This window comes from Haemaphysalis longicornis, unplaced genomic scaffold (assembly GCF_048455015.1).
Source record: "Haemaphysalis longicornis isolate Haplotype H1 unplaced genomic scaffold, Haemaphysalis longicornis Haplotype H1 scaffold_1, whole genome shotgun sequence".
Taxonomy (NCBI): Eukaryota; Metazoa; Arthropoda; class Arachnida; order Ixodida; family Ixodidae; genus Haemaphysalis; species Haemaphysalis longicornis.
Genome location: NW_027526203.1, coordinates 395,166,516 through 395,179,989, shown reverse-complemented (window position 1 = coordinate 395,179,989; position 13,474 = coordinate 395,166,516). Strand labels below are relative to the sequence as shown.

The 13,474-nt window shown below is 50.8% G+C and overlaps 1 protein-coding gene across 4 annotated transcripts in view; it reads left to right on the top strand.

Annotated features, from left to right (window-relative positions):
- Positions 1-13,474, top strand: part of Kat80 (katanin p80) — a 259,184-nt gene that overhangs the window by 76,816 nt on the left and 168,894 nt on the right. The window lies entirely within an intron of this gene.

Below are 13,474 nucleotides of genomic sequence, written 5' to 3'. Positions count from 1 at the left end.
GCAACTGGGCCCTCTCGGCTCGTTTTGTTGCGGCCGCGCGTTACGCCGCTCCGCTTCTGGGCCAAACGAGCTGCGGAATCGCCGCCGGACTCGCGCTCTGCCGAAGGTCGCCTTTCTGTCCGGGGGCCGCGCGCTGGCTCGAGTGCACCGCCCCTTGGTTATGCGCGCCTGTGAAGGCCGACCAGCTCGCCTGGTATCGCTGGGCTCGAGTAGAAGCTCTCTTCTGTCGTCTTAGCCTAAACAAAGACCGGTACAACAAAAGTAATACAATATAACCCCCCCCCCCCTTCTACCCATATTTCTTCTTTTCCCATACTACTTTGTTTCCCCGTATTTAGCTTTGCGAGGAAACGAAGGCGTAACTGATGCACGAACACTAAACCTTTCTCTGCTTTGCCGATGTTTTGGCGGCAAATATGCTTTCGAGCGTTGAGCCTTTCGCAGGCGTGTATCGAGAGCAGACGTAATGCGGGGCTTCTGGTGCTGCCATGTCCTTCGTGCAGCTGCTTGCTTTCGTTGTTCGGTCGCTTATTCGGACTGGAAGACTAAGCTGGCCTGGGGATATCAAATAGAGCGGGCTGAAGGTAATCTTCAGAAGTGGAGCCTGCACGTTTATTCTACCTTGGTTGGCCGCTGTTCTGACTGAAGCCTTCTCGCAATAGTTCGCCCGTTTAGTGGCTCTTAATCGCCGACCTAAGTCCGTCCAGATATGTTTAGGCATTTTTCTCGCACTGCTGTCGCGATATGTCTTGTTACTCGCCGTGCCCCCCACCCCCTTTTTTTCTGTTACACACGGAATCGCTAGGCATCAACTAATTGCGTGCGAGGACCTGAGCGCCTCTTTACGGTTTGCCCAGTGCACGAACACCACGAAGTAATGCGCGCACACCTTACGGCTTAAAGTAGGCTCGTCTATTACTAATGGTTGCCATGTTACATCCACGTCGTAGTGCGCCTTCGTGCGTGCAGTTCGTGGTCGAAAGGGTTCACCAAAAGCCTGTGGTACCTTACTTCAACCAACTGCTCCGGTTTCAGCAGGCAGACGAGCGTCGTAGAACGCAATCTGTGGTGGCGAGTATTTCATTTAAGACGCCACGTGATCCGTCCGCAACCGAGAGGAACTCGAAAGCCTGGCGTAATGACCGGGTGCCGCGTATCTCGGGATGGCGATCGTGTTCTGGTTCTATCGTACGTAGCGCGCGGTGTGTGCGGCCCGATAGCGTGTCAGGGGTCCATCGCTGCCGTGGGTGGCGGCAGTGGGCCTGCGGTGCGCCCTCAACAGGTCCCGCGGCGGGGGGGGAGGAGGAGATCACTGCGGTGACGGCGCGAAACAGCAGCCCGCTGAGCGTGTACTATAAAGGCAGGCGCAGCAGAGGGGGGCGCAGTGCTGAGTGGCCGGCGCCGGGTTCGACGACCTCCAGTCCCCGCTGTCGCCGGCAGCCGGACGGACCCGGAAGTGCGGGCCGCTCTCAGGTGGCTGGCCCCAAGGGGGGGCTCTCCGGCGTCGCGTGGCACCGTGCCCGCAGCGACGCCCTCGCTGCTGCCAATCACTGACGGCTGAATAGCGTTTCGCGCCTCGGGGCTGGGCCGCTTTCCTTTTCCATCCTCGTACGCGGCGCCGAGCTTCCGGCGGGCCCTGTCTGGCTAACGGCGCTTGTTTGTGCGCGACGAACGTTCGCCGAGGCTCGGCCTGATGCCGCAGTGGAGATGAATGGATCGGCGAAAGCAGTCCGTACGATACACCCACCGCTGTCGATCCGGGGCTAAAACGATATGCTGGTTCACACGAGTTCGTGGGTTCGACTATTTGTCGAGCTTTTCGTGTGTACCGCGCGTTGAGAACCCCTGGTGGTCTAAATTGGGCCGTAGCCTGTGTACCACATAGCCCCGAGTGCGCGTTCGATGGATAAAGCGCCAATTTCGTTTTGTTGGGTGTTTCCGGCTGTAGAACAGCGTTCAGTCCACAACCGGTCGACCTCCGTTTAGTTTTAAAGGTAACTGCGTGACTCACTGGCCATGTCGGAGCGCACTCGCTGTTGCTCTCTCAGTATTCTCAGCACGGACGCCGCGGCACTGTCGTAAAGCTGCTTTGTGGCGCGGGGGTGGAGGTCTTATGAGAAGAACATCGTGCAGGGGCACTTTATAAACGTAGTTCAATTCCTGCCTATACAGAGTCGCGCGCAGAACAGAAGTATGAAATAATTTCGACACGGAGCGCACACTTCTGCTGTAGTCCAATAGGCTGTTTGCAAAGTTGAAGCCGCTCTACATACAGTTGGGCGACTCCCTATTGAAGGGAGGAACTTGGGAGGCCCCAGACTGCGAGGGTAAAAATTATCTGCTGTTTATGTTGGCGGTCGTCTCTCGTAAACGAATGCGCACAGGGGATGCTTTATGCGCGCACGCGCTGATTTTAAAACAAATGATTGTTGCGAGATCGCCGCCTTCGTGGGAGCATTGTTCTCTATCTCTGTCCCGCTTTTGCTTTGTTGCTACGCTGCCCCCATTTTCAAACAATGGTGCGTTATGTATGATGTAATGTTTGTGGCGACACGGACTCGTTATGCATGTAATATGTTGTTTGTGGTTTTCAACCGCTGCGGCCCTAGCAGTTCAAAGACTGCGCACAGTCACACAGTCCTGACATTGTGAGGCGGCACAGCGCAGGCAGTAACGGCATCAAGAGTTTGAACGTCATGCAAAGTGTGCGGCGCTTGCTCAAGTGTGATTCCTGGTGTGAGCAAAAAAAAAAGAAAAAAGGGGGGGGGGGGGTTGTAGCTTGACCCATGCCTTCCCTGGAAAACTTGGAACTGGGGCAAACACTGAAATGTTTCGCTGCCCAACAGGAGACTTCTCTTTAAGCACTGATTTACGTGGTTCAATTTTTGCTCTCAGTGAACGACACTTGAAAAAATTGGTTGCCCCTACTGTAGACTTACGCTATCGTACTTCGTGGATTCGCTGATAGGGAGAATGAGAATAGGGAACGCAATGTTTTGAAGTACCCGAAGAAATAGCGTAGCGTAACGCGTGGTAACGCAAAACGTGTTTGGGGTAGTGCGTGTGCGTCTGACCTAAACGCTATTTTTCAGAAATAGCTTGGCTACCCAAAGCTGCTTTGCGTTACCGCTATGGTACTATATATACCGCAGCCCACACCGGAGCGTTCAGTCCAAAGCTTTTCACCGAAGCGCCGGAGTTCACGGCTGCCCCTATGATCTGACACTTGTAAGGTCTCGGTTATTTGCTGTGCGATGCTTGCTGTGTTTGTCAAACCGAAAGCGGTTAGTGATACATTGGGATTCCCGTCAGTGCTGCTATTGAATCTAAAGGCGTCTTCTGCATTATGAGGTTGAAGCACATTAGGATTACGTACTTGCTCTCTTCGATTTGACTCCGAAAGTGGGCATTAAAAGTGCCGAAAATAAATTATTTTGGTAAAAAAAAAAGCTGCTTAATTCCCGCGCCTTATTGTTTCACACAAGTGGAAAAAGTGCTATTTACAAAACTGTTCTTTTTCAGTTTTCTATTTTTGACGTAATGGCGCTGGGGGGGATTGGTGCGCAAACCGCAGCGTCGGAACCAAATTATGAGGGTGTGTTACACTGGAGAGGTACCTCTATTTCGCTCGGGGCACGCTAACTTTCTATGCATTATCCTAAAACCCTCCAATGTGGTCAGCCGTCGGAGGTCGTGCTGTCGCCAGTTATTTGCCTTATTTCCAACTTCCAGCAAGTGCACTAACGCCGTGCTGTTTTTGGGCAAGTGCGTGTTTCGGGGTTGTTTGTTTTTGCACAACGCACATGTCCATCAAACTTCCAAACTAGGGAGCACAAAAAAGAAAAACGCCTTGGCTACATGAACGCGATAAACCAGCAGTGTAATTTTGATTATGGGAGATGCGGCGCATCAACATTTCGCCCAGTTTGTTGCACACCGCGTGCGCTCTTATGAAGGATCAATCGTTTTCTTGTGGTGTGCGGGCACTTCTACTGCCCAGTCGCGTGAGCGGCACGCAGGATTTGCCGCGTGCACGCGTGGAGCGTGTCGTTGAGGCCGAAAGTCGGGTATATATGGTCCGCACTTTCTCTCTCGCGCGCGCGTACGTGCGTGCGTGCATGGGGGCCATTCGGTATACGATGTCCGGTGTTGCGGCGCCACCCACGCTCATCGCCGCGTAAACAGGAACGAGTTGCTGTGTGAGAACCGTCGACGTAACCGCTTTCTTCGCGTGCTGGGAAGCCACGCTCGCGAAGAACTCAGTACTGCGCGCTGAGCAAATTAACTGCATCTTAATCGTCCGATCGTTTAATTACCGCCCGTGGCTTGTCTTACTCCATTAATCATCTCCTTGATCATGTAGCGCTGAGCTTGGCTCATGCCGGACGTCCTTTTTTTCCTTTCTTTCTTTCGTTCGAAGGCTGCGGACGAGCGCTCTCTTTCTTCTTTCTGTTGGTGGGATTCCGATTCTGGCGCCGTCCTTCGGCCGCGCTGCTGCCGGGTGTGCAGGGGCGATAAACCGAGCGGTGCGTGTCGTGCTTGGCAACCTGCAGCTCTTCCCTTTTGGCGTGGCCAATGGACGCCGAAGGTTAGCGAGCCGTGCCGCATGCGCCCTGCCGCGGAGGCCGTCCCTTTAATGGGCGCGCTGCGCGTGCGCTTGTGGGCGGCGGCACGCCGACTTTCTCCGACGGGGGCCGCCGTTCCCGAACGACACTGTACCGACACCTCGTAGGGACGGATAGTTTTATGAGTCACGTTGCAGTGCCTGCGGTTGGCAGTGTCGCGAGCTCAAGTAGCGCTTTGTAGACGACGTTTGAGTACCGGGCTGCGGCTGTCGTGTTTACACCCGTGCGCGTAAAATGTCTGCTCATGTTCGAACATCCCTGGGTGTTTCACGTTTTAAGCACTTCGCTATACGGCCCCCCTCGTGGCACCCCATACCATGTCTCGGCACCCATAACTTGGTATGGGGTGCCATACCATGCGTGCCATGGGTGCAAGACCATGGCACCCCATTAGGCACCCCATCCCATGTCTTGTGCTGGCGCGTCGAACGCAGACTTTGAATCTGAAATAGTATTTTCGACATAACTGCTTGACGAGATGTGGGTGTTCGGAAGGCGAGAAACTCACCTGGGGCTTAAGTTATGACTGAATCGGGGCTCGAATTCTAAATCGGTTCCTTGCGACGAGCGACTCGCCCTTTTATTGCGTAAGCACTCTAGGGCTGACCTTTCGCTTCCCTTAGGAACGTAACGCGTTCCGCTTGAACCATTAAATATTTTTTGTTATGCAAGACCGCTGACATTTCTGCTGCAAGAATGTTTTTTCAGCACTGCACATGCGTATAGTGTTGAAGCCGTATGTAAAGGGGATTGGTGTTTTAACAGTCAAGTTCGCTTAGACAGTAACTTGGCCTTTGGAAAGCTGGCCTTCCCATACCGACTTCGTGTATTGCAGTGAAGCCTATAGACTAGGGATGGGCGAATAGTGAACTTGAGGGTCGAAGCGAATTCGGAGCGAATAGTGATTTGATCGAATAATGTCGAATCAAAGAGTTCGAATTGTACACATCACAAATTACGAAGAAAAATTAGCAAATTGTGACCCGACTAAGAATTGGAACTCACGTAGGCACAGCACTTTATGGAACTATTACCAGTTGAGTATTTATTCAGAAATTACATGCGCAGCTTTCCTTTACTGTGTTTGCAAGTTTTCGCGAAGAAATACTAGTTGCTCCGCTTGCTCCGGTCTCCGGGAGAAGTAGCTCCCGCCGGCTGCTGACAACATATCATGCATGCTGTCTAGAACGTCCTGTCATGTCTCCCCTGCGTTGCAGGAATTGAAAGGTATACTGTCGTGCCACCTTCGCCAGCGCTGGGTAAGCCCGGCTGCCATGGTTCCTCCACCACTTCGGAGGGTTTTCAGACCGTGGGAGCACAGGAGCGCCAAAGTAGTGTGTCACTTGTCTGTCACAGGTCACGCTGTGAGCTGCTGTATTTATTAGATTCTAATTTACTAAATTATAAGAAGATACTGAAAACAGTGTAAATACAAAAGTAATGAGCCCACTTAGATCAGAAGATTTATATTCAAGCGGAATAAGTAGTCGCCAAAATAGAAAGGTGACAGGCAGTTAGTTCCACAGTTTTGAGCGCCACCTAGAAGCTCCGCTAAAAAAGAGTATTGTAGCCGCTAGTATCCGCGGTCGTAGCCAACCAAAGTCAAGTTACAGGCCGCCATTTTTAACCGTGTGCCGCTAATTCCGTATCAAATTGGCTGTACAAGTGCACCGGCTTGGTGCCGCTATGTTGTCGGTGGCGTCGTTTCAGTGCCGCCTTTGAACGGAGAGTGTGATGGCGGCCGAGAGCTCGTCGAACCTCTATAGGCAAGGCAACAACTTTGCACTGATGATGGAAATATCCACGTTGGCAGGGTCTTGCGACAAGCCTGGGATGACATCCCGGAAGGATTGACCGAAAAGCTTGGCTTTTGACTGCCAATTCGGGAGCGCCGAATAATTCGAAAATATCGAATACCTGCTTTCGGATCGAAGCGAATAACGAATAGAGAGCAATTCGATCGAATATTCGACAGTACCGACTATTCGCCGCTCTCTACTATAGACGAATGAAGTGGCTGTACCTATTAAAAACCGCATCGAAGGGAGGCGAGATAAAGCTGAACAAAAGCAAAATGAAAACGAGATCTCAAGTAAATTGTCACGACAGTAAATGAGATACTTCAGAAAGCCTAGGGGGACCCTGCTAAATGCGACAGCCGTGGCCGAGATGCATATGCAACATCGGGGGATTCCTCGCAAGAGTTTCTTTAAGGTTTTTGGAGAAATGACGTTCTGGCAGAAGCCTGGTTGTAGTTGTAGTGCAAGTAATAGTAGTAGCTGCAGCAGCAGCAGTAGCAGTAGGAAGATGAGGGCGAGGAGCAGCAGCAGCAGCAGTCCTTGCAGCTAAATCCCGCATGCCCGCTCAAGGGGATTGGCCGAGGAAACAGAGCGTTAACTCAGGCAGACCAGTCGTCGTTGTGGCGTCGTGGCTTGTAGGCGTAGGCGCATGTTGCCATACTCGCTACACCGCTTGGTTACCGGCCGTGCGAAGTGAGAAAGGGGCCCACTGTTTTCGCGTCTCCTGCCGTAATGGACCTCTTTCCAGTAGCATAGCCCTCTAGCAGTGGCCGCCCGATCCACACTTGGGGGATTATAGAAGAACACGCCTCCTTTTCTTCCGCCGGCCCTGCGCAGTTGAGGAAGCCACCCTGGCCCCACGCGTGGTTTTAGAGGCAGAGAAATTTTTCGATGGCAGCCGTAGCGCCCACCTGTCGGCCGCTTTCAGAGCTCAGGAAACGAGAAGCACTTCGCTAGAACCGCGCTCGCAACTGGCTAATTCAATATGGCGTCGTTTTGTTTACATTTTGCCCACAAATAATGGCGGATCTGTCGTTGGGAGCGAGAGTAGCACATGCGCAGAGCGCTGTTAGAAAAAGGTCCATTGACTCTTAATGGAAACGTCATTCACCCTTCTAGCTGCCCCGCAAACGTCTCAATCCCGCTCCTGGTTTGGGGGCTTAGTGCGAGAAAGAGCAGCATTGAGGTAGGATGAAAAGGCAGCAGGGATCCGCGCTGCCTTTATTCATACTGCATTGTTGTGATGCGCGCGTACAGGCATTTTTTTGTGTGAGCCAGCCATGTATCACAGCGCTTGGCAAATAAAAGAAAAGTGAGAATGATTGTATTCAGTGTTTTTTTACCAGGGTCACTTGGCGATTGCCACGGTTATTTTCAGCAGCCTATTTCGATGCTGCATCGAACATGTGAATTACCTAGCTTTGGTGCTATGGTCATTGACGTATTCCGCAGCAAGCGCTGCTGTGTTACAGCGGAAGCGTTATTGCGACTGCTTCGACGATAGTCATATAATGCTTTCGGGATTAACTTCAACAAAAAAATGTCAGCGTGCTCACCCCTGACCAAGATAGGGGCGAGAATAGAGGGGAAGGTTTGGCAGGCGCTGGGTATCAATCGAGGAAGCGTCGCCTGGCTTCGGCCGCGTGTTGTCTGGGGGAAAAGCCAGGAATAGCACCTTCGAGCTCCGGTATGCATGTAAGACTCATTGTGCTGGTCCAGCTCGACGGAGCCTTTTGTTTTTGGGCGCCTGGTGAGCGGCCGCGGAATTTGTTGTACGACGTCGAGGACATGAAGCTTTAAGCGAATCCTTTCCTTTCTTTCTTTTCGTGTTTTTCTTTTACCGCCTCAAAAGTATAAGTACGTAGCGGTTAACTAGTGTAGCCACCGAATAGTTTCACCCAACAGTAAACTTTCGCTTAGGTTTTGCATCAGCCGGTCCGAGAATCTGCACGGTGTTGCTGATGGGAAACCTTACAAGTAAAAAAAAAATACGCAAAAGTTCCTGTGATGTACATCAAGCATAGACCGACGGCAACTTTAATTTCACATTTATTGCGTGAGTCCTTATGTTCACTCATTTATGAATGCACACGTGACGCATTGGGGCGAATATTCGAGATTTCAAATGGAGTCGAATATTTCTGTTATTTAATTTTTAGTCAGGCAGCGACCTCATGGTCGCCACTTTCTAATAATTTGGTAACGGATTGGTATTCTGGCGCGCTAAGTATATTTGGGGCTGGAACGATAGGCACGAGGTTATTAGAGGGGGTTGCGTTGCCACCAAACTGTTAAAGCACAGCGCAGGAGCGGATTCGTCTTCTCAGGCTTGTGCTGTACCTTTTCTTTTTGTGCATAGCTTTGTGTTAGTCTTTTCATGTGTAGTCATTATAAAAAGGCTGATTATCATCCTAGAAATATATGAAGGTAGCTCGAAAATAAACTTCACCAAGTGAGAGCAGCCGCATGACGAGCGTCGCTTTTGAGTATTCAGACTGCCAGCTACCCAAGTTCTGTGCCGTCCAGATGCTTTTTGTATGCCCTGACGGCTGTCGTTTGGAGTGCATTGAGGACGGCTTCACCAGCTGAGGAGGACGAACCGTAACGGAAGCAGCTGGTAGGTTAGGGAAAAAGGCCTCCATCGCAACCTGCGTAAGCGTCGCCGTGTCGGTGTTCGGCGTGCTCGGCATACACTTGAGAGGACAGAACGACTGCGCTGTTGCGCGTGGGGAGGTGGCGATAGAAAGTGTACTGGTGCGAATGTCTTTGGCGTGCCCCCGAGTCGAGGCGGTCATGTGTGCTTTTGCTGCAGGCTTTCCAGCGGTGAACGCGTCCACTGGTGAAGGCAATGAAACGGACGGTTGATTGATTTATTGTAGGGTTTAACGCGCCGACGCAACGCTGGCGATGAGGCGCGCCGTAGTGGAAGGCTACGGATTAATTTTGACCACCTAGGGATCTTTAACGTGCGCCGAAATCTCGTGCACACGGGCGTTTTTGCTTTTCGCCTCCATCAGAAAAGCGGCCGCCGCGGCAGGAAATCGAACCCGCGACTTCGTGCTCAGCAGAGCAACGCCTTAGCCACTGAGCCACCGCGGCGGGTAATGAAACGGACGGGATCGAAGCCCTGTTTCCGTCTCTCTGTGCGCACTTGCCGGATAAGCATTTCTGTCGGGAAGGAGAGGAAAAAGGCTATTCAAACAAGTCGGGTCCGAGTCGTTGCTGGGCTTCTTCAGCCGCTGCCTCGACAGGAGGAGCGGTCACGTGTCCCCGGATGTAAGATTTCAGGAGGAAGAAAGGATCGCGGAAGATAGTGCCGCGGGGAACGTTGAACTCTTGGGCATTCCTTGCGCAGTGCCACTTCAATCGAACGAACTTCAGCAGACTAAAAAAAAAGTTCGTTTAACCGAAACTTCGCCCGACTGAGATAGCTGAAAAACAGCAAGTTTCGAAAGACGCAGTTAACTTGGCCGATTTAATTTTGTGGACATACAACAACGCCAGTAATTTTGCGTTCTTGTTCTCTTTGATGCCGTGACAATTTAAATTACATTATAGTATATCCTGTACTTCGTTTTTTTTTTAGTGTGTTATTTCATGACAAGTCACTGCGGCTGTCATTTTGCCGGCGAAACTGAGTGCAATATATGGCTGATTAGTGAGGTGATGTCCGACGCCGATCTAAAGCCATGGATGAGCGGCTGTCGACAACGGCTGCATATTGGGATTTGTCGGAAGGGCTGTCGAAACAAATTCGGGATATGTGCTCCTTTGTTGTGTCTAATCCAATTGTAGGGTACGTTTTTGTTGGCTGGGGCTCCCTTTCAGTAATGTCGCTGGCGTATATCGTTTATCTAAGGTACGCGAATTTGCATTAATGAAGCTTTGTAAGGCAGGTTTTTATCACCTTTGTGGAGCACTTCTATGCGAAGGATACGGGCTCAACGTTTGCTTGTCTACCCACATATGATGGTGATTGTCGATCTCTGGGGAGGTCTGATGTTGTTATATCGTGTCCGTGTCGCTTCCTAATTTTTGGCGGTAACCGCATGGATTAGGCTTAGGGGCGTAGCCAGAAATTTTTCTCGCTGGGGGGGGCTAAGATTGCACCTCGATCTTCTCGATACATGATTTTCCAAGGAATTAAAAATGTGTATAATAAATGCATAACTGTAGTTATGCATTTATGATAATGTAATGATATGTTGGTAATAATAACTAATCCATAATTAATATTAATATATATCATAATCACTACTAAATGAATTATTGATTCATTGATTGTAGGGTTTAACGCGCCGACGCAGCGCAGGCGATGAGGCGCGCCGTAGTGGAGGGCTCCGGATTAATTTCGACCACCTGGGGATCTTTAACGTGCGCCGAAATCTCGAACACACGGGCGTTTTTGCTTTTCGCCTCCATCAGAAAAGCGGCCGCCGCGGCCGGGAATCGAACCCGCGACCTCGTGCTCAGCAGCGCTACGCCTTAGCCACTGAGCCACCGCGGCGGGTGTACTAAATGAATTAATACCAATGTATGTCAAAATTTGTGGACAAATTCTTGAACCCTGCGTACTGCCAAGAACAAGGAAAATAAAATATTTACACATAAAACATTTTATTCGTACGCTTCGAGAATTGTGTCAAAATTGCTATCACTGCTTGCAATTTTCTGTTTGGTCTACATAAGCAGAAATAACCTTTAAATAAATTTGGAAATTTAGAACAAATATAAACATACATGCTAACAAATATGGAAGCAAAAAGATAGAGGTAAATAACTACATTAGTCTAAAACTAGCAAAGAATTGCATGCAGTGGATAAAATAAACGTGAAAAGCACGAGCGAACAACTTGTGGATGGGTGTTTTATTTCATGTCGCTTTGTCATGCAAGAATCCTTTTTCCATTTTTGCACATATGTGGCGGTTAGAAACAAATGTTAACGCCGCTGTCTTCTATGACAATATATTGCGTAGGAGCAGTTTGTTAATCGTCGCGTACTGCGGATAATTGCACCAAAACTAGTCGCACAATAATACGTCAAAATGTAAACTCGTGGTGAAAAAAGCGAGGAGATTAATTACATTTTGATCAGAGCAACAGAAGTGTGTCTGGCAAGTTGCAACAAGGTGTACATTTACGCAGAAAGCATGTTTCTGCATGGTGGGAATTGAGTGCGAATTCGCCGCTGCGGCGCCGCTCGTGTGGCAAAATGACCTATTTTTAGATGCGAAGCATCTCATGGTCGGGGCTATGTCCCTCCCTCCGCCGTGCGGCGTCCACACCCCCACTGCGCATGCTCGGCTTGCTGAACGCCCGGTGGTGTCTTAACCCTTAATGGCTCCTGGAGCGACAGTGTTGCCGGTGTCTTCCTGGGCCGGCACGAGACGAGCACGCTTCCCCTTTAAGGGCTCCTGGAGCGACAGTGTTGCCGGTGTCTTCCTGAGCCGGCACGAGACGAGCACACTTCACGCGCCTTCGACGTTTCATCGTCATCGGCGGCGGCGTGCGTCGGCGAGTCTCGGCGGGCCGTGATTAAAAGCAGCCCACAACCATCCGGGATACGTGCATCGACCTCATCTTCAGCAACTTTAGGGCTCATCCACTACAAGAGCTTTACTTTACATTTCACAGACCATAAGGCGGTCATAATCAAAGCGGAACGTCAACTACAGCTCGACGTCACCTACGTTGAACATGATTATGATAATGCCTAAATAAAGATAAACTCATACCCCGTACAACGTCTCTCTCTCTCTCTCTCTCTCTCTCTCTCTCTCTCTCTCTCTCTCTCTCTCTCTCTCTCTCTCTCTCTCTCTCTCTCTCTCTCTCTCTCTCTCTCTCTCTCTCTCTCTCTCTCTCTCTCTCCCTCCCCCCCTCTCTCTCTCTCTCTCTCTCTCTCTCTCTTTAATGCCTCCCCACTCTAACACCCCCAACCCCCCCGATAAAATTACACCATCTTCCCGTAGGGGAACCCTGAGTAGTATGCGAAACAGCCATGGGGTCAACGCAATTTCCCATTTCGTAGTTCCGGTAAGTGAAAAGTTTGGTAGTTACCATGGAAACCAAACGCTAAATATAACGGTAGCTACGTACCTCAACCTAACGGAAACGACGAACTGAAAACTAACGGGCACTTGAATCGACCCCATGGCTGCTTCGCATACTACTCAGGGTTCCCCTACGGGAAGATGGTGTAATTTTTTGTAGCTGTGACAATAGATCATTTTTCCGCATGAACGGCGCCGCAGCAGCGAATTCGCACGTAAATTCGCACCATGTAGAACGGTACAAAAGGGGGAACTCGAGTGGCCGTGGTAGAACGGGCTTTAGGCGCTTAGAACCGTAACTTTAGAACCTACTACTTGCAAACGGGCCAAAGCTTTCGGGAACTGGGCAGCCGGAAGGTAGGCTCAACGGGACGACCCGGCCAAGCGAGCGCCCGTCCACTCGCGCATACTGTACGGTGCACCATATCATTCCCTAACGAAAACGCAACTACTGACCCTAGAGCGCCTCAACAACGAAGCTCGCAGAATTACAACCGGCCTTCCGAGATACACTCCCACAGATGCTCTCAACAGCTACAGCGTGATAAATACTGTTTCGCATCTCATCGAGGTACAAGTGCACACGCAAGTCGCACGGTTGCAGGCGACATCAGCGGGGAGGAGGGACACACTGGCGAAACTTGCACACAACGTCAGTGTACTTCCCCCACTACCTCAACAGTCACCGCCGTGGGGATGCATTTCCCTGGCAGATGCCAAGCCGTTACCACGGAACATGGGAAATGATCAAGAAGCCAGAAGACGGGCATACGCAAAACGTCACGGGAAGTGTCCGTCGCTTCTTCGGAGTGATACACTGCATGAGCTTGACTTGTACCCGAGTATAGCCGGGCGCCGGTGATCCTTGGCCTTTCCCTTCCATGGCAGACGTACGAGGCATATTTCTGCAAGAAGACCCTCAAACAGCGCTATCAACACTTCCGGCACTCGTTTACAGACTCTTCCGTCACCCCACACTTCCATATCCATTGCACGAC